Genomic DNA, 23172 nt, shown 5'->3' on the forward strand with positions numbered 1-23172 from the left:
GCTAAAGAGCTACTCTAATATCGGAAAGCGTTGGCATTACTGATGCAATTTTGGGAGGTGAATTGCTGTGGGCTGTAGAGAGAATCGAACGTTTGCTCGTGAACAGAGTCTTATTAGTACCATGTAATTTGGCGGCAGCCGGCTATTTCAGTTGTGGTGTAACAGCTACCGCGTTAGTTTCCCGAGCAGAAGACCCGCGTTCGAAACTTGCCATAGGCGAAATTTTAATTGAATGTTCCAACCTCCATAAATCTCGTAGACACAGGTAAGACTCAATATGTCTCAGGAACAACTACTGTATATGATTAATGCGTTGAGTGATAGTGTACAACTTTCTGAATAGTGAAATAGCCTCTGGAAAGTGATCAGTCAACTCCCCAACGAACGTACGAGTGAGTTATTTGAAAAAACGGGAACGCTGTTAATGAATAAAAGAAAAAGTCGAGCTCAGAGAAACAAAACAACTAATATAAAATTTAAAATGGAATAAAAAATGAAAAATTACTTCGACACTTCTATATAGTGGGACGGTGCATTTACTTCTTATAAGAGGAGTGTGTTAAAATACAACAGTCCTCGAGAATGAAAATGTATCACAAGTATGGTGGCAAACGGCTTTTGACAGTTCTTGATGAACAAAATAATGTATGGTACAAAGGAAGCGATGTTGCGGAAATACTGCATTTTAAACGACCATCACAAGCAGTTAGAAAGAATGTTAACAAAGAAGATCAACAGTCACTAAAAACCCTCAATATTTCTAAGAATATGAACTTAAAAGGAATTCATAAATCGACAAAATTCATCAATAAAAGGGGACTGACATCCTTATTGCTGAAACATAGAACAGTATCTTCAGAAAAAGTTGTACATCAGATTATAAATGATTTCCAGTTAAATATAGATTTACCGAAAAGAACTAAAGAACAAAGATGCATTGGCGAAATAATTAAACGTTTTCCAAACGAAAATGCTGAGCGGCAGTTTTATGTAAAACCATACAGGATCGACTTGTATTTTAAAAAATATAGAATTGCTGTTGAATGTGATGAAAATGGTCACAAATATCGGAATAAAGAAAAAGAATTTCAAAGACAAAAATTCATCGAAACCAAGTTAAAATGTGTGTTTATTCGCTTTAATCCAGACGACCAAAACTTCGACATTAAAGATGTTATATGTAATATAGAAACAGCAATACAACAAAAAATTCTTGACTGAAAGGGGAAAGGGGGAAAGCAACAGTCGTACACAATTTACCCTCCACCTCAAATTATATACTGGCTTATGGAGTATAGATACGTAATCGCTAGGTTTACGTGAGTTACAGAGTCATTATCTTTAAAACATCACCTACACCTAAGCTACAGGTAAGGTAAAGCCGATTTTGCTCATTGCTAAAGAGCTACTCTAATATCGGAAAGCGTTGGCATTACTGATGCAATTTTGGGAGGTGAATTGCTGTGGGCTGTAGAGAGAATCGAACGTTTGCTCGTGAACAGAGTCTTATTAGTACCATGTAATTTGGCGGCAGCTGGCTATTTCAGTTGTGGTGTAACAGCTACCGCGTTAGTTTCCCGAGCAGAAGACCCGCGTTCGAAACTTGCCATAGGCGAAATTTTAATTGAATGTTCCAACCTCCATAAATCTCGTAGACACAGGTAAGACTCAATATGTCTCAGGAACAACTACTGTATATGATTAATGCGTTGAGTGATAGTGTACAACTTAATGAATAGTGAAATAGCCTCTGGAAAGTGATCAGTCAACTCCCCAACGAACGTACGAGTGAGTTATTTGAAAAAACGGGAACGCTGTTAATGAATAAAAGAAAAAGTCGAGCTCAGAGAAACAAAACAACTAATATAAAATTTAAAATGGAATAAAAAATGAAAAATTACTTCGACACTTCTATATAGTGGGACGGTGCATTTACTTCTTATAAGAGGAGTGTGTTAAAATACAACAGTCCTCGAGAATGAAAATGTATCACAAGTATGGTGGCAAACGGCTTTTGACAGTTCTTGATGAACAAAATAATGTATGGTACAAAGGAAGCGATGTTGCGGAAATACTGCATTTTAAACGACCATCACAAGCAGTTAGAAAGAATGTTAACAAAGAAGATCAACAGTCACTAAAAACCCTCAATATTTCTAAGAATATGAACTTAAAAGGAATTCATAAATCGACAAAATTCATCAATAAAAGTGGACTGACATCCTTATTGCTGAAACATAGAACAGTATCTTCAGAAAAAGTTGTACACCAGATTATAAATGATTTCCAGTTAAATATAGATTTACCGAAAAGAACTAAAGAACAAAGATGCATTGGCGAAATAATTAAACGTTTTCCAAACGAAAATGCTGAGCGGCAGTTTTATGTAAAACCATACAGGATCGACTTGTATTTTAAAAAATATAGAATTGCTGTTGAATGTGATGAAAATGGTCACAAATATCGGAATAAAGAATAAGAATTTCAAAGACAAAAATTCATCGAAACCAAGTTAAAATGTGTGTTTATTCGCTTTAATCCAGACGACCAAAACTTCGACATTAAAGATGTTATATGTAATATAGAAACAGCAATACAACAAAAAATTCTTGACTGAAAGGGGAAAGGGGGAAAGCAACAGTCGTACACAATTTACCCTCCACCTCAAATTATATACTGGCTTATGGAGTATAGATACGTAATCGCTAGGTTTACGTGAGTTACAGAGTCATTATTTTTAAAACATCACCTACACCTAAGCTACAGGTAAGGTAAAGCCGATTTTGCTCATTGCTAAAGAGCTACTCTAATATCGGAAAGCGTTGGCATTACTGATGCAATTTTGGGAGGTGAATTGCTGTGGGCTGTAGAGAGAATCGAACGTTTGCTCGTGAACAGAGTCTTATTAGTACCATGTAATTTGGCGGCAGCCGGCTATTTCAGTTGTGGTGTAACAGCTACCGCGTTAGTTTCCCGAGCAGAAGACCCGCGTTCGAAACTTGCCATAGGCGAAATTTTAATTGAATGTTCCAACCTCCATAAATCTCGTAGACACAGGTAAGACTCAATATGTCTCAGGAACAACTACTGTATATGATTAATGCGTTGAGTGATAGTGTACAACTTTCTGAATAGTGAAATAGCCTCTGGAAAGTGATCAGTCAACTCCCCAACGAACGTACGAGTGAGTTATTTGAAAAAACGGGAACGCTGTTAATGAATAAAAGAAAAAGCCGAGCTCAGAGAAACAAAACAACTAATATAAAATTTAAAATGGAATAAAAAATGAAAAATTACTTCGACACTTCTATATAGTGGGACGGTGCATTTACTTCTTATAAGAGGAGTGTGTTAAAATACAACAGTCCTCGAGAATGAAAATGTATCACAAGTATGGTGGCAAACGGCTTTTGACAGTTCTTGATGAACAAAATAATGTATGGTACAAAGGAAGCGATGTTGCGGAAATACTGCATTTTAAACGACCATCACAAGCAGTTAGAAAGAATGTTAACAAAGAAGATCAACAGTCACTAAAAACCCTCAATATTTCTAATAATATGAACTTAAAAGGAATTCATAAATCGACAAAATTCATCAATAAAAGGGGACTGACATCCTTATTGCTGAAACATAGAACAGTATCTTCAGAAAAAGTTGTACATCAGATTATAAATGATTTCCAGTTAAATATAGATTTACCGAAAAGAACTAAAGAACAAAGATGCATTGGCGAAATAATTAAACGTTTTCCAAACGAAAATGCTGAGCGGCAGTTTTATGTAAAACCATACAGGATCGACTTGTATTTTAAAAAATATAGAATTGCTGTTGAATGTGATGAAAATGGTCACAAATATCGGAATAAAGAAAAAGAATTTCAAAGACAAAAATTCATCGAAACCAAGTTAAAATGTGTGTTTATTCGCTTTAATCCAGACGACCAAAACTTCGACATTAAAGATGTTATATGTAATATAGAAACAGCAATACAACAAAAAATTCTTGACTGAAAGGGGAAAGGGGGAAAGCAACAGTCGTACACAATTTACCCTCCACCTCAAATTATATACTGGCTTATGGAGTATAGATACGTAATCGCTAGGTTTACGTGAGTTACAGAGTCATTATTTTTAAAACATCACCTACACCTAAGCTACAGGTAAGGTAAAGCCGATTTTGCTCATTGCTAAAGAGCTACTCTAATATCGGAAAGCGTTGGCATTACTGATGCAATTTTGGGAGGTCAATTGCTGTGGGCTGTAGAGAGAATCGAACGTTTGCTCGTGAACAGAGTCTTATTAGTACCATGTAATTTGGCGGCAGCCGGCTATTTCAGTTGTGGTGTAACAGCTACCGCGTTAGTTTCCCGAGCAGAAGACCCGCGTTCGAAACTTGCCATAGGCGAAATTTTAATTGAATGTTCCAACCTCCATAAATCTCGTAGACACAGGTAAGACTCAATATGTCTCAGGAACAACTACTGTATATGATTAATGCGTTGAGTGATAGTGTACAACTTTCTGAATAGTGAAATAGCCTCTGGAAAGTGATCAGTCAACTCCCCAACGAACGTACGAGTGAGTTATTTGAAAAAACGGGAACGCTGTTAATGAATAAAAGAAAAAGTCGAGCTCAGAGAAACAAAACAACTAATATAAAATTTAAAATGGAATAAAAAATGAAAAATTACTTCGACACTTCTATATAGTGGGACGGTGCATTTACTTCTTATAAGAGGAGTGTGTTAAAATACAACAGTCCTCGAGAATGAAAATGTATCACAAGTATGGTGGCAAACGGCTTTTGACAGTTCTTGATGAACAAAATAATGTATGGTACAAAGGAAGCGATGTTGCGGAAATACTGCATTTTAAACGACCATCACAAGCAGTTAGAAAGAATGTTAACAAAGAAGATCAACAGTCACTAAAAACCCTCAATATTTCTAAGAATATGAACTTAAAAGGAATTCATAAATCGACAAAATTCATCAATAAAAGGGGACTGACATCCTTATTGCTGAAACATAGAACAGTATCTTCAGAAAAAGTTGTACATCAGATTATAAATGATTTCCAGTTAAATATAGATTTACCGAAAAGAACTAAAGAACAAAGATGCATTGGCGAAATAATTAAACGTTTTCCAAACGAAAATGCTGAGCGGCAGTTTTATGTAAAACCATACAGGATCGACTTGTATTTTAAAAAATATAGAATTGCTGTTGAATGTGATGAAAATGGTCACAAATATCGGAATAAAGAAAAAGAATTTCAAAGACAAAAATTCATCGAAACCAAGTTAAAATGTGTGTTTATTCGCTTTAATCCAGACGACCAAAACTTCGACATTAAAGATGTTATATGTAATATAGAAACAGCAATACAACAAAAAATTCTTGACTGAAAGGGGAAAGGGGGAAAGCAACAGTCGTACACAATTTACCCTCCACCTCAAATTATATACTGGCTTATGGAGTATAGATACGTAATCGCTAGGTTTACGTGAGTTACAGAGTCATTATTTTTAAAACATCACCTACACCTAAGCTACAGGTAAGGTAAAGCCGATTTTGCTCATTGCTAAAGAGCTACTCTAATATCGGAAAGCGTTGGCATTACTGATGCAATTTTGGGAGGTGAATTGCTATGGGCTGTAGAGAGAATCGAACGTTTGCTCGTGAACAGAGTCTTATTAGTACCATGTAATTTGGCGGCAGCCGGCTATTTCAGTTGTGGTGTAACAGCTACCGCGTTAGTCTCCCGAGCAGAAGACCCGCGTTCGAAACTTGCCATAGGCGAAATTTTAATTGAATGTTCCAACCTCCATAAATCTCGTAGACACAGGTAAGACTCAATATGTCTCAGGAACAACTACTGTATATGATTAATGCGTTGAGTGATAGTGTACAACTTTCTGAATAGTGAAATAGCCTCTGGAAAGTGATCAGTCAACTCCCCAACGAACGTACGAGTGAGTTATTTGAAAAAACGGGAACGCTGTTAATGAATAAAAGAAAAAGTCGAGCTCAGAGAAACAAAACAACTAATATAAAATGTAAAATGGAATAAAAAATGAAAAATTACTTCGACACTTCTATATAGTGGGACGGTGCATTTACTTCTTATAAGAGGAGTGTGTTAAAATACAACAGTCCTCGAGAATGAAAATGTATCACAAGTATGGTGGCAAACGGCTTTTGACAGTTCTTGATGAACAAAATAATGTATGGTACAAAGGAAGCGATGTTGCCGAAATACTGCATTTTAAACGACCATCACAAGCAGTTAGAAAGAATGTTAACAAAGAAGATCAACAGTCACTAAAAACCCTCAATATTTCTAAGAATATGAACTTAAAAGGAATTCATAAATCGACAAAATTCATCAATAAAAGGGGACTGACATCCTTATTGCTGAAACATAGAACAGTATCTTCAGAAAAAGTTGTACATCAGATTATAAATGATTTCCAGTTAAATATAGATTTACCGAAAAGAACTAAAGAACAAAGATGCATTGGCGAAATAATTAAACGTTTTCCAAACGAAAATGCTGAGCGGCAGTTTTATGTAAAACCATACAGGATCGACTTGTATTTTAAAAAATATAGAATTGCTGTTGAATGTGATGAAAATGGTCACAAATATCGGAATAAAGAAAAAGAATTTCAAAGACAAAAATTCATCGAAACCAAGTTAAAATGTGTGTTTATTCGCTTTAATCCAGACGACCAAAACTTCGACATTAAAGATGTTATATGTAATATAGAAACAGCAATACAACAACAAATTCTTGACTGAAAGGGGAAAGGGGGAAAGCAACAGTCGTACACAATTTACCCTCCACCTCAAATTATATACTGGCTTATGGAGTATAGATACGTAATCGCTAGGTTTACGTGAGTTACAGAGTCATTATTTTTAAAACATCACCTACACCTAAGCTACAGGTAAGGTAAAGCCGATTTTGCTCATTGCTAAAGAGCTACTCTAATATCGGAAAGCGTTGGCATTACTGATGCAATTTTGGGAGGTGAATTGCTGTGGGCTGTAGAGAGAATCGAACGTTTGCTCGTGAACAGAGTCTTATTAGTACCATGTAATTTTGCGGCAGCCGGCTATTTCAGTTGTGGTGTAACAGCTACCGCGTTAGTTTCCCGAGCAGAAGACCCGCGTTCGAAACTTGCCATAGGCGAAATTTTAATTGAATGTTCCAACCTCCATAAATCTCGTAGACACAGGTAAGACTCAATATGTCTCAGGAACAACTACTGTATATGATTAATGCGTTGAGTGATAGTGTACAACTTTCTGAATAGTGAAATAGCCTCTGGAAAGTGATCAGTCAACTCCCCAACGAACGTACGAGTGAGTTATTTGAAAAAACGGGAACGCTGTTAATGAATAAAAGAAAAAGTCGAGCTCAGAGAAACAAAACAACTAATATAAAATTTAAAATGGAATAAAAAATGAAAAATTACTTCGACACTTCTATATAGTGGGACGGTGCATTTACTTCTTATAAGAGGAGTGTGTTAAAATACAACAGTCATCGAGAATGAAAATGTATCACAAGTATGGTGGCAAACGGCTTTTGACAGTTCTTGATGAACAAAATAATGTATGGTACAAAGGAAGCGATGTTGCGGAAATACTGCATTTTAAACGACCATCACAAGCAGTTAGAATGAATGTTAACAAAGAAGATCAACAGTCACTAAAAACCCTCAATATTTCTAAGAATATGAACTTAAAAGGAATTCATAAATCGACAAAATTCATCAATAAAAGGGGACTGACATCCTTATTGCTGAAACATAGAACAGTATCTTCAGAAAAAGTTGTACATCAGATTATAAATGATTTCCAGTTAAATATAGATTTACCGAAAAGAACTAAAGAACAAAGATGCATTGGCGAAATAATTAAACGTTTTCCAAACGAAAATGCTGAGCGGCAGTTTTATGTAAAACCATACAGGATCGACTTGTATTTTAAAAAATATAGAATTGCTGTTGAATGTGATGAAAATGGTCACAAATATCGGAATAAAGAAAAAGAATTTCAAAGACAAAAATTCATCGAAACCAAGTTAAAATGTGTGTTTATTCGCTTTAATCCAGACGACCAAAACTTCGACATTAAAGATGTTATATGTAATATAGAAACAGCAATACAACAAAAAATTCTTGACTGAAAGGGGAAAGGGGGAAAGCAACAGTCGTACACAATTTACCCTCCACCTCAAATTATATACTGGCTTATGGAGTATAGATACGTAATCGCTAGGTTTACGTGAGTTACAGAGTCATTATTTTTAAAACATCACCTACACCTAAGCTACAGGTAAGGTAAAGCCGATTTTGCTCATTGCTAAAGAGCTACTCTAATATCGGAAAGCGTTGGCATTACTGATGCAATTTTGGGAGGTGAATTGCTGTGGGCTGTAGAGAGAATCGAACGTTTGCTCGTGAACAGAGTCTTATTAGTACCATGTAATTTTGCGGCAGCCGGCTATTTCAGTTGTGGTGTAACAGCTACCGCGTTAGTTTCCCGAGCAGAAGACCCGCGTTCGAAACTTGCCATAGGCGAAATTTTAATTGAATGTTCCAACCTCCATAAATCTCGTAGACACAGGTAAGACTCAATATGTCTCAGGAACAACTACTGTATATGATTAATGCGTTGAGTGATAGTGTACAACTTTCTGAATAGTGAAATAGCCTCTGGAAAGTGATCAGTCAACTCCCCAACGAACGTACGAGTGAGTTATTTGAAAAAACGGGAACGCTGTTAATGAATAAAAGAAAAAGTCGAGCTCAGAGAAACAAAACAACTAATATAAAATTTAAAATGGAATAAAAAATGAAAAATTACTTCGACACTTCTATATAGTGGGACGGTGCATTTACTTCTTATAAGAGGAGTGTGTTAAAATACAACAGTGCTCGAGAATGAAAATGTATCACAAGTATGGTGGCAAACGGCTTTTGACAGTTCTTGATGAACAAAATAATGTATGGTACAAAGGAAGCGATGTTGCGGAAATACTGCATTTTAAACGACCATCACAAGCAGTTAGAAAGAATGTTAACAAAGAAGATCAACAGTCACTAAAAACCCTCAATATTTCTAAGAATATGAACTTAAAAGGAATTCATAAATCGACAAAATTCATCAATAAAAGGGGACTGACATCCTTATTGCTGAAACATAGAACAGTATCTTCAGAAAAAGTTGTACATCAGATTATAAATGATTTCCAGTTAAATATAGATTTACCGAAAAGAACTAAAGAACAAAGATGCATTGGCGAAATAATTAAACGTTTTCCAAACGAAAATGCTGAGCGGCAGTTTTATGTAAAACCATACAGGATCGACTTGTATTTTAAAAAATATAGAATTGCTGTTGAATGTGATGAAAATGGTCACAAATATCGGAATAAAGAAAAAGAATTTCAAAGACAAAAATTCATCGAAACCAAGTTAAAATGTGTGTTTATTCGCTTTAATCCAGACGACCAAAACTTCGACATTAAAGATGTTATATGTAATATAGAAACAGCAATACAACAAAAAATTCTTGACTGAAAGGGGAAAGGGGGAAAGCAACAGTCGTACACAATTTACCCTCCACCTCAAATTATATACTGGCTTATGGAGTATAGATACGTAATCGCTAGGTTTACGTGAGTTACAGAGTCATTATTTTTAAAACATCACCTACACCTAAGCTACAGGTAAGGTAAAGCCGATTTTGCTCATTGCTAAAGAGCTACTCTAATATCGGAAAGCGTTGGCATTACTGATGCAATTTTGGGAGGTGAATTGCTGTGGGCTGTAGAGAGAATCGAACGTTTGCTCGTGAACAGAGTCTTATTAGTACCATGTAATTTTGCGGCAGCCGGCTATTTCAGTTGTGGTGTAACAGCTACCGCGTTAGTTTCCCGAGCAGAAGACCCGCGTTCGAAACTTGCCATAGGCGAAATTTTAATTGAATGTTCCAACCTCCATAAATCTCGTAGACACAGGTAAGACTCAATATGTCTCAGGAACAACTACTGTATATGATTAATGCGTTGAGTGATAGTGTACAACTTTCTGAATAGTGAAATAGCCTCTGGAAAGTGATCAGTCAACTCCCCAACGAACGTACGAGTGAGTTATTTGAAAAAACGGGAACGCTGTTAATGAATAAAAGAAAAAGTCGAGCTCAGAGAAACAAAACAACTAATATAAAATTTAAAATGGAATAAAAAATGAAAAATTACTTCGACACTTCTATATAGTGGGACGGTGCATTTACTTCTTATAAGAGGAGTGTGTTAAAATACAACAGTGCTCGAGAATGAAAATGTATCACAAGTATGGTGGCAAACGGCTTTTGACAGTTCTTGATGAACAAAATAATGTATGGTACAAAGGAAGCGATGTTGCGGAAATACTGCATTTTAAACGACCATCACAAGCAGTTAGAAAGAATGTTAACAAAGAAGATCAACAGTCACTAAGAACCCTCAATATTTCTAAGAATATGAACTTAAAAGGAATTCATAAATCGACAAAATTCATCAATAAAAGGGGACTGACATCCTTATTGCTGAAACATAGAACAGTATCTTCAGAAAAAGTTGTACATCAGATTATAAATGATTTCCAGTTAAATATAGATTTACCGAAAAGAACTAAAGAACAAAGATGCATTGGCGAAATAATTAAACGTTTTCCAAACGAAAATGCTGAGCGGCAGTTTTATGTAAAACCATACAGGATCGACTTGTATTTTAAAAAATATAGAATTGCTGTTGAATGTGATGAAAATGGTCACAAATATCGGAATAAAGAAAAAGAATTTCAAAGACAAAAATTCATCGAAACCAAGTTAAAATGTGTGTTTATTCGCTTTAATCCAGACGACCAAAACTTCGACATTAAAGATGTTATATGTAATATAGAAACAGCAATACAACAAAAAATTCTTGACTGAAAGGGGAAAGGGGGAAAGCAACAGTCGTACACAATTTACCCTCCACCTCAAATTATATACTGGCTTATGGAGTATAGATACGTAATCGCTAGGTTTACGTGAGTTACAGAGTCATTATTTTTAAAACATCACCTACACCTAAGCTACAGGTAAGGTAAAGCCGATTTTGCTCATTGCTAAAGAGCTACTCCAATAGCGGAAAGCGTTGGCATTACTGATGCAATTTTGGGAGGTGAATTGCTGTGGGCTGTAGAGAGAATCGAACGTTTGCTCGTGAACAGAGTCTTATTAGTACCATGTAATTTGGCGGCAGCCGGCTATTTCAGTTGTGGTGTAACAGCTACCGCGTTAGTTTCCCGAGCAGAAGACCCGCGTTCGAAACTTGCCATAGGCGAAATTTTAATTGAATGTTCCAACCTCCATAAATCTCGTAGACACAGGTAAGACTCAATATGTCTCAGGAACAACTACTGTATATGATTAATGCGTTGAGTGATAGTGTACAACTTTCTGAATAGTGAAATAGCCTCTGGAAAGTGATCAGTCAACTCCCCAACGAACGTACGAGTGAGTTATTTGAAAAAACGGGAACGCTGTTAATGAATAAAAGAAAAAGTCGAGCTCAGAGAAACAAAACAACTAATATAAAATTTAAAATGGAATAAAAAATGAAAAATTACTTCGACACTTCTATATAGTGGGACGGTGCATTTACTTCTTATAAGAGGAGTGTGTTAAAATACAACAGTCCTCGAGAATGAAAATGTATCACAAGTATGGTGGCAAACGGCTTTTGACAGTTCTTGATGAACAAAATAATGTATGGTACAAAGGAAGCGATGTTGCGGAAATACTGCATTTTAAACGACCATCACAAGCAGTTAGAAAGAATGTTAACAAAGAAGATCAACAGTCACTAAAAACCCTCAATATTTCTAAGAATATGAACTTAAAAGGAATTCATAAATCGACAAAATTCATCAATAAAAGGGGACTGACATCCTTATTGCTGAAACATAGAACAGTATCTTCAGAAAAAGTTGTACATCAGATTATAAATGATTTCCAGTTAAATATAGATTTACCGAAAAGAACTAAAGAACAAAGATGCATTGGCGAAATAATTAAACGTTTTCCAAACGAAAATGCTGAGCGGCAGTTTTATGTAAAACCATACAGGATCGACTTGTATTTTAAAAAATATAGAATTGCTGTTGAATGTGATGAAAATGGTCACAAATATCGGAATAAAGAAAAAGAATTTCAAAGACAAAAATTCATCGAAACCAAGTTAAAATGTGTGTTTATTCGCTTTAATCCAGACGACCAAAACTTCGACATTAAAGATGTTATATGTAATATAGAAACAGCAATACAACAAAAAATTCTTGACTGAAAGGGGAAAGGGGGAAAGCAACAGTCGTACACAATTTACCCTCCACCTCAAATTATATACTGGCTTATGGAGTATAGATACGTAATCGCTAGGTTTACGTGAGTTACAGAGTCATTATTTTTAAAACATCACCTACACCTAAGCTACAGGTAAGGTAAAGCCGATTTTGCTCATTGCTAAAGAGCTACTCCAATAGCGGAAAGCGTTGGCATTACTGATGCAATTTTGGGAGGTGAATTGCTGTGGGCTGTAGAGAGAATCGAACGTTTGCTCGTGAACAGAGTCTTATTAGTACCATGTAATTTGGCGGCAGCCGGCTATTTCAGTTGTGGTGTAACAGCTACCGCGTTAGTTTCCCGAGCAGAAGACCCGCGTTCGAAACTTGCCATAGGCGAAATTTTAATTGAATGTTCCAACCTCCATAAATCTCGTAGACACAGGTAAGACTCAATATGTCTCAGGAACAACTACTGTATATGATTAATGCGTTGAGTGATAGTGTACAACTTTCTGAATAGTGAAATAGCCTCTGGAAAGTGATCAGTCAACTCCCCAACGAACGTACGAGTGAGTTATTTGAAAAAACGGGAACGCTGTTAATGAATAAAAGAAAAAGTCGAGCTCAGAGAAACAAAACAACTAATATAAAATTTAAAATGGAATAAAAAATGAAAAATTACTTCGACACTTCTATATAGTGGGACGGTGCATTTACTTCTTATAAGAGGAGTGTGTTAAAATACAACAGTGCTCGAGAATGAAAATGTATCACAAGTATGGTGGCAAACGGCTTTTGACAGTTCTTGATGAACAAAATAATGTATGGTACAAAGGAAGCGATGTTGCGGAAATACTGCATTTTAAACGACCATCACAAGCAGTTAGAAAGAATGTTAACAAAGAAGATCAACAGTCACTAAAAACCCTCAATATTTCTAAGAATATGAACTTAAAAGGAATTCATAAATCGACAAAATTCATCAATAAAAGGGGACTGACATCCTTATTGCTGAAACATAGAACAGTATCTTCAGAAAAAGTTGTACATCAGATTATAAATGATTTCCAGTTAAATATAGATTTACCGAAAAGAACTAAAGAACAAAGATGCATTGGCGAAATAATTAAACGTTTTCCAAACGAAAATGCTGAGCGGCAGTTTTATGTAAAACCATACAGGATCGACTTGTATTTTAAAAAATATAGAATTGCTGTTGAATGTGATGAAAATGGTCACAAATATCGGAATAAAGAAAAAGAATTTCAAAGACAAAAATTCATCGAAACCAAGTTAAAATGTGTGTTTATTCGCTTTAATCCAGACGACCAAAACTTCGACATTAAAGATGTTATATGTAATATAGAAACAGCAATACAACAAAAAATTCTTGACTGAAAGGGGAAAGGGGGAAAGCAACAGTCGTACACAATTTACCCTCCACCTCAAATTATATACTGGCTTATGGAGTATAGATACGTAATCGCTAGGTTTACGTGAGTTACAGAGTCATTATTTTTAAAACATCACCTACACCTAAGCTACAGGTAAGGTAAAGCCGATTTTGCTCATTGCTAAAGAGCTACTCTAATATCGGAAAGCGTTGGCATTACTGATGCAATTTTGGGAGGTGAATTGCTGTGGGCTGTAGAGAGAATCGAACGTTTGCTCGTGAACAGAGTCTTATTAGTACCATGTAATTTTGCGGCAGCCGGCTATTTCAGTTGTGGTGTAACAGCTACCGCGTTAGTTTCCCGAGCAGAAGACCCGCGTTCGAAACTTGCCATAGGCGAAATTTTAATTGAATGTTCCAACCTCCATAAATCTCGTAGACACAGGTAAGACTCAATATGTCTCAGGAACAACTACTGTATATGATTAATGCGTTGAGTGATAGTGTACAACTTTCTGAATAGTGAAATAGCCTCTGGAAAGTGATCAGTCAACTCCCCAACGAACGTACGAGTGAGTTATTTGAAAAAACGGGAACGCTGTTAATGAATAAAAGAAAAAGTCGAGCTCAGAGAAACAAAACAACTAATATAAAATTTAAAATGGAATAAAAAATGAAAAATTACTTCGACACTTCTATATAGTGGGACGGTGCATTTACTTCTTATAAGAGGAGTGTGTTAAAATACAACAGTGCTCGAGAATGAAAATGTATCACAAGTATGGTGGCAAACGGCTTTTGACAGTTCTTGATGAACAAAATAATGTATGGTACAAAGGAAGCGATGTTGCGGAAATACTGCATTTTAAACGACCATCACAAGCAGTTAGAAAGAATGTTAACAAAGAAGATCAACAGTCACTAAGAACCCTCAATATTTCTAAGAATATGAACTTAAAAGGAATTCATAAATCGACAAAATTCATCAATAAAAGGGGACTGACATCCTTATTGCTGAAACATAGAACAGTATCTTCAGAAAAAGTTGTACATCAGATTATAAATGATTTCCAGTTAAATATAGATTTACCGAAAAGAACTAAAGAACAAAGATGCATTGGCGAAATAATTAAACGTTTTCCAAACGAAAATGCTGAGCGGCAGTTTTATGTAAAACCATACAGGATCGACTTGTATTTTAAAAAATATAGAATTGCTGTTGAATGTGATGAAAATGGTCACAAATATCGGAATAAAGAAAAAGAATTTCAAAGACAAAAATTCATCGAAACCAAGTTAAAATGTGTGTTTATTCGCTTTAATCCAGACGACCAAAACTTCGACATTAAAGATGTTATATGTAATATAGAAACAGCAATACAACAAAAAATTCTTGACTGAAAGGGGAAAGGGGGAAAGCAACAGTCGTACACAATTTACCCTCCACCTCAAATTATATACTGGCTTATGGAGTATAGATACGTAATCGCTAGGTTTACGTGAGTTACAGAGTCATTATTTTTAAAACATCACCTACACCTAAGCTACAGGTAAGGTAAAGCCGATTTTGCTCATTGCTAAAGAGCTACTCTAATATCGGAAAGCGTTGGCATTACTGATGCAATTTTGGGAGGTCAATTGCTGTGGGCTGTAGAGAGAATCGAACGTTTGCTCGTGAACAGAGTCTTATTAGTACCATGTAATTTGGCGGCAGCCGGCTATTTCAGTTGTGGTGTAACAGCTACCGCGTTAGTTTCCCGAGCAGAAGACCCGCGTTCGAAACTTGCCATAGGCGAAATTTTAATTGAATGTTCCAACCTCCATAAATCTCGTAGACACAGGTAAGACTCAATATGTCTCAGGAACAACTACTGTATATGATTAATGCGTTGAGTGATAGTGTACAACTTTCTGAATAGTGAAATAGCCTCTGGAAAGTGATCAGTCAACTCCCCAACGAACGTACGAGTGAGTTATTTGAAAAAACGGGAACGCTGTTAATGAATAAAAGAAAAAGTCGAGCTCAGAGAAACAAAACAACTAATATAAAATTTAAAATGGAATAAAAAATGAAAAATTACTTCGACACTTCTATATAGTGGGACGGTGCATTTACTTCTTATAAGAGGAGTGTGTTAAAATACAACAGTCCTCGAGAATGAAAATGTATCACAAGTATGGTGGCAAACGGCTTTTGACAGTTCTTGATGAACAAAATAATGTATGGTACAAAGGAAGCGATGTTGCGGAAATACTGCATTTTAAACGACCATCACAAGCAGTTAGAAAGAATGTTAACAAAGAAGATCAACAGTCACTAAAAACCCTCAATATTTCTAAGAATATGAACTTAAAAGGAATTCATAAATCGACAAAATTCATCAATAAAAGGGGACTGACATCCTTATTGCTGAAACATAGAAGAGTATCTTCAGAAAAAGTTGTACATCAGATTATAAATGATTTCCAGTTAAATATAGATTTACCGAAAAGAACTAAAGAACAAAGATGCATTGGCGAAATAATTAAACGTTTTCCAAACGAAAATGCTGAGCGGCAGTTTTATGTAAAACCATACAGGATCGACTTGTATTTTAAAAAATATAGAATTGCTGTTGAATGTGATGAAAATGGTCACAAATATCGGAATAAAGAAAAAGAATTTCAAAGACAAAAATTCATCGAAACCAAGTTAAAATGTGTGTTTATTCGCTTTAATCCAGACGACCAAAACTTCGACATTAAAGATGTTATATGTAATATAGAAACAGCAATACAACAAAAAATTCTTGACTGAAAGGGGAAAGGGGGAAAGCAACAGTCGTACACAATTTACCCTCCACCTCAAATTATATACTGGCTTATGGAGTATAGATACGTAATCGCTAGGTTTACGTGAGTTACAGAGTCATTATTTTTAAAACATCACCTACACCTAAGCTACAGGTAAGGTAAAGCCGATTTTGCTCATTGCTAAAGAGCTACTCCAATAGCGGAAAGCGTTGGCATTACTGATGCAATTTTGGGAGGTGAATTGCTGTGGGCTGTAGAGAGAATCGAACGTTTGCTCGTGAACAGAGTCTTATTAGTACCATGTAATTTGGCGGCAGCCGGCTATTTCAGTTGTGGTGTAACAGCTACCGCGTTAGTTTCCCGAGCAGAAGACCCGCGTTCGAAACTTGCCATAGGCGAAATTTTAATTGAATGTTCCAACCTCCATAAATCTCGTAGACACAGGTAAGACTCAATATGTCTCAGGAACAACTACTGTATATGATTAATGCGTTGAGTGATAGTGTACAACTTTCTGAATAGTGAAATAGCCTCTGGAAAGTGATCAGTCAACTCCCCAACGAACGTACGAGTGAGTTATTTGAAAAAACGGGAACGCTGTTAATGAATAAAAGAAAAAGTCGAGCTCAGAGAAACAAAACAACTAATATAAAATTTAAAATGGAATAAAAAATGAAAAATTACTTCGACACTTCTATATAGTGGGACGGTGCATTTACTTCTTATAAGAGGAGTGTGTTAAAATACAACAGTCCTCGAGAATGAAAATGTATCACAAGTATGGTGGCAAACGGCTTTTGACAGTTCTTGATGAACAAAATAATGTATGGTACAAAGGAAGCGATGTTGCGGAAATACTGCATTTTAAACGACCATCACAAGCAGTTAGAAAGAATGTTAACAAAGAAGATCAACAGTCACTAAAAACCCTCAATATTTCTAAGAATATGAACTTAAAAGGAATTCATAAATCGACAAAATTCATCAATAAAAGGGGACTGACATCCTTATTGCTGAAACATAGAACAGTATCTTCAGAAAAAGTTGTACATCAGATTATAAATGATTTCCAGTTAAATATAGATTTACCGAAAAGAACTAAAGAACAAAGATGCATTGGCGAAATAATTAAACGTTTTCCAAACGAAAATGCTGAGCGGCAGTTTTATGTAAAACCATACAGGATCGACTTGTATTTTAAAAAATATAGAATTGCTGTTGAATGTGATGAAAATGGTCACAAATATCGGAATAAAGAAAAAGAATTTCAAAGACAAAAATTCATCGAAACCAAGTTAAAATGTGTGTTTATTCGCTTTAATCCAGACGACCAAAACTTCGACATTAAAGATGTTATATGTAATATAGAAACAGCAATACAACAAAAAATTCTTGACTGAAAGGGGAAAGGGGGAAAGCAACAGTCGTACACAATTTACCCTCCACCTCAAATTATATACTGGCTTATGGAGTATAGATACGTAATCGCTAGGTTTACGTGAGTTACAGAGTCATTATTTTTAAAACATCACCTACACCTAAGCTACAGGTAAGGTAAAGCCGATTTTGCTCATTGCTAAAGAGCTACTCCAATAGCGGAAAGCGTTGGCATTACTGATGCAATTTTGGGAGGTGAATTGCTGTGGGCTGTAGAGAGAATCGAACGTTTGCTCGTGAACAGAGTCTTATTAGTACCATGTAATTTGGCGGCAGCCGGCTATTTCAGTTGTGGTGTAACAGCTACCGCGTTAGTTTCCCGAGCAGAAGACCCGCGTTCGAAACTTGCCATAGGCGAAATTTTAATTGAATGTTCCAACCTCCATAAATCTCGTAGACACAGGTAAGACTCAATATGTCTCAGGAACAACTACTGTATATGATTAATGCGTTGAGTGATAGTGTACAACTTTCTGAATAGTGAAATAGCCTCTGGAAAGTGATCAGTCAACTCCCCAACGAACGTACGAGTGAGTTATTTGAAAAAACGGGAACGCTGTTAATGAATAAAAGAAAAAGTCGAGCTCAGAGAAACAAAACAACTAATATAAAATTTAAAATGGAATAAAAAATGAAAAATTACTTCGACACTTCTATATAGTGGGACGGTGCATTTACTTCTTATAAGAGGAGTGTGTTAAAATACAACAGTCCTCGAGAATGAAAATGTATCACAAGTATGGTGGCAAACGGCTTTTGACAGTTCTTGATGAACAAAATAATGTATGGTACAAAGGAAGCGATGTTGCGGAAATACTGCATTTTAAACGACCATCACAAGCAGTTAGAAAGAATGTTAACAAAGAAGATCAACAGTCACTAAAAACCCTCAATATTTCTAAGAATATGAACTTAAAAGGAATTCATAAATCGACAAAATTCATCAATAAAAGGGGACTGACATCCTTATTGCTGAAACATAGAACAGTATCTTCAGAAAAAGTTGTACATCAGATTATAAATGATTTCCAGTTAAATATAGATTTACCGAAAAGAACTAAAGAACAAAGATGCATTGGCGAAATAATTAAACGTTTTCCAAACGAAAATGCTGAGCGGCAGTTTTATGTAAAACCATACAGGATCGACTTGTATTTTAAAAAATATAGAATTGCTGTTGAATGTGATGAAAATGGTCACAAATATCGGAATAAAGAAAAAGAATTTCAAAGACAAAAATTCATCGAAACCAAGTTAAAATGTGTGTTTATTCGCTTTAATCCAGACGACCAAAACTTCGACATTAAAGATGTTATATGTAATATAGAAACAGCAATACAACAAAAAATTCTTGACTGAAAGGGGAAAGGGGGAAAGCAACAGTCGTACACAATTTACCCTCCACCTCAAATTATATACTGGCTTATGGAGTATAGATACGTAATCGCTAGGTTTACGTGAGTTACAGAGTCATTATTTTTAAAACATCACCTACACCTAAGCTACAGGTAAGGTAAAGCCGATTTTGCTCATTGCTAAAGAGCTACTCTAATATCGGAAAGCGTTGGCATTACTGATGCAATTTTGGGAGGTGAATTGCTGTGGGCTGTAGAGAGAATCGAACGTTTGCTCGTGAACAGAGTCTTATTAGTACCATGTAATTTTGCGGCAGCCGGCTATTTCAGTTGTGGTGTAACAGCTACCGCGTTAGTTTCCCGAGCAGAAGACCCGCGTTCGAAACTTGCCATAGGCGAAATTTTAATTGAATGTTCCAACCTCCATAAATCTCGTAGACACAGGTAAGACTCAATATGTCTCAGGAACAACTACTGTATATGATTAATGCGTTGAGTGATAGTGTACAACTTTCTGAATAGTGAAATAGCCTCTGGAAAGTGATCAGTCAACTCCCCAACGAACGTACGAGTGAGTTATTTGAAAAAACGGGAACGCTGTTAATGAATAAAAGAAAAAGTCGAGCTCAGAGAAACAAAACAACTAATATAAAATTTAAAATGGAATAAAAAATGAAAAATTACTTCGACACTTCTATATAGTGGGACGGTGCATTTACTTCTTATAAGAGGAGTGTGTTAAAATACAACAGTCCTCGAGAATGAAAATGTATCACAAGTATGGTGGCAAACGGCTTTTGACAGTTCTTGATGAACAAAATAATGTATGGTACAAAGGAAGCGATGTTGCGGAAATACTGCATTTTAAACGACCATCACAAGCAGTTAGAAAGAATGTTAACAAAGAAGATCAACAGTCACTAAAAACCCTCAATATTTCTAAGAATATGAACTTAAAAGGAATTCATAAATCGACAAAATTCATCAATAAAAGGGGACTGACATCCTTATTGCTGAAACATAGAACAGTATCTTCAGAAAAAGTTGTACATCAGATTATAAATGATTTCCAGTTAAATATAGATTTACCGAAAAGAACTAAAGAACAAAGATGCATTGGCGAAATAATTAAACGTTTTCCAAACGAAAATGCTGAGCGGCAGTTTTATGTAAAACCATACAGGATCGACTTGTATTTTAAAAAATATAGAATTGCTGTTGAATGTGATGAAAATGGTCACAAATATCGGAATAAAGAAAAAGAATTTCAAAGACAAAAATTCATCGAAACCAAGTTAAAATGTGTGTTTATTCGCTTTAATCCAGACGACCAAAACTTCGACATTAAAGATGTTATATGTAATATAGAAACAGCAATACAACAAAAAATTCTTGACTGAAAGGGGAAAGGGGGAAAGCAACAGTCGTACACAATTTACCCTCCACCTCAAATTATATACTGGCTTATGGAGTATAGATACGTAATCGCTAAGTTTACGTGAGTTACAGAGTCATTATTTTTAAAACATCACCTACACCTAAGCTACAGGTAAGGTAAAGCCGATTTTGCTCATTGCTAAAGAGCTACTCTAATATCGGAAAGCGTTGGCATTACTGATGCAATTTTGGGAGGTGAATTGCTGTGGGCTGTAGAGAGAATCGAACGTTTGCTCGTGAACAGAGTCTTATTAGTACCATGTAATTTGGCGGCAGCCGGCTATTTCAGTTGTGGTGTAACAGCTACCGCGTTAGTTTCCCGAGCAGAAGACCCGCGTTCGAAACTTGCCATAGGCGAAATTTTAATTGAATGTTCCAACCTCCATAAATCTCGTAGACACAGGTAAGACTCAATATGTCTCAGGAACAACTACTGTATATGATTAATGCGTTGAGTGATAGTGTACAACTTTCTGAATAGTGAAATAGCCTCTGGAAAGTGATCAGTCAACTCCCCAACGAACGTACGAGTGAGTTATTTGAAAAAACGGGAACGCTGTTAATGAATAAAAGAAAAAGTCGAGCTCAGAGAAACAAAACAACTAATATAAAATTTAAAATGGAATAAAAAATGAAAAATTACTTCGACACTTCTATATAGTGGGACGGTGCATTTACTTCTTATAAGAGGAGTGTGTTAAAATACAACAGTCCTCGAGAATGAAAATGTATCACAAGTATGGTGGCAAACGGCTTTTGACAGTTCTTGATGAACAAAATAATGTATGGTACAAAGGAAGCGATGTTGCGGAAATACTGCATTTTAAACGACCATCACAAGCAGTTAGAAAGAATGTTAACAAAGAAGATCAACAGTCACTAAAAACCCTCAATATTTCTAAGAATATGAACTTAAAAGGAATTCATAAATCGACAAAATTCATCAATAAAAGGGGACTGACATCCTTATTGCTGAAACATAGAACAGTATCTTCAGAAAAAGTTGTACATCAGATTATAAATGATTTCCAGTTAAATATAGATTTACCGAAAAGAACTAAAGAACAAAGATGCATTGGCGAAATAATTAAACGTTTTCCAAACGAAAATGCTGAGCGGCAGTTTTATGTAAAACCATACAGGATCGACTTGTATTTTAAAAAATATAGAATTGCTGTTGAATGTGATGAAAATGGTCACAAATATCGGAATAAAGAAAAAGAATTTCAAAGACAAAAATTCATCGAAACCAAGTTAAAATGTGTGTTTATTCGCTTTAATCCAGACGACCAAAACTTCGACATTAAAGATGTTATATGTAATATAGAAACAGCAATACAACAACAAATTCTTGACTGAAAGGGGAAAGGGGGAAAGCAACAGTCGTACACAATTTACCCTCCACCTCAAATTATATACTGGCTTATGGAGTATAGATACGTAATCGCTAGGTTTACGTGAGTTACAGAGTCATTATTTTTAAAACATCACCTACACCTAAGCTACAGGTAAGGTAAAGCCGATTTTGCTCATTGCTAAAGAGCTACTCTAATATCGGAAAGCGTTGGCATTACTGATGCAATTTTGGGAGGTGAATTGCTGTGGGCTGTAGAGAGAATCGAACGTTTGCTCGTGAACAGAGTCTTATTAGTACCATGTAATTTGGCGGCAGCCGGCTATTTCAGTTGTGGTGTAACAGCTACCGCGTTAGTTTCCCGAGCAGAAGACCCGCGTTCGAAACTTGCCATAGGCGAAATTTTAATTGAATGTTCCAACCTCCATAAATCTCGTAGACACAGGTAAGACTCAATATGTCTCAGGAACAACTACTGTATATGATTAATGCGTTGAGTGATAGTGTACAACTTTCTGAATAGTGAAATAGCCTCTGGAAAGTGAACAGTCAACTCCCCAACGAACGTACGAGTGAGTTATTTGAAAAAACGGGAACGCTGTTAATGAATAAAAGAAAAAGTCGAGCTCAGAGAAACAAAACAACTAATATAAAATTTAAAATGGAATAAAAAATGAAAAATTACTTCGACACTTCTATATAGTGGGACGGTGCATTTACTTCTTATAAGAGGAGTGTGTTAAAATACAACAGTCCTCGAGAATGAAAATGTATCACAAGTATGGTGGCAAACGGCTTTTGACAGTTCTTGATGAACAAAATAATGTATGGTACAAAGGAAGCGATGTTGCGGAAATACTGCATTTTAAACGACCATCACAAGCAGTTAGAAAGAATGTTAACATAGAAGATCAACACTCACTAAAAACCCTCAATATTTCTAAGAATACGAACTTAAAAGGAATTCATAAATCGACAAAATTCATCAATAAAAGGGGACTGACATCCTTATTGCT

The sequence above is a fragment of the Schistocerca piceifrons genome, chromosome 4 (genome assembly GCF_021461385.2).
Source record: "Schistocerca piceifrons isolate TAMUIC-IGC-003096 chromosome 4, iqSchPice1.1, whole genome shotgun sequence".
Lineage (NCBI taxonomy): Eukaryota > Metazoa > Arthropoda > Insecta > Orthoptera > Acrididae > Schistocerca > Schistocerca piceifrons.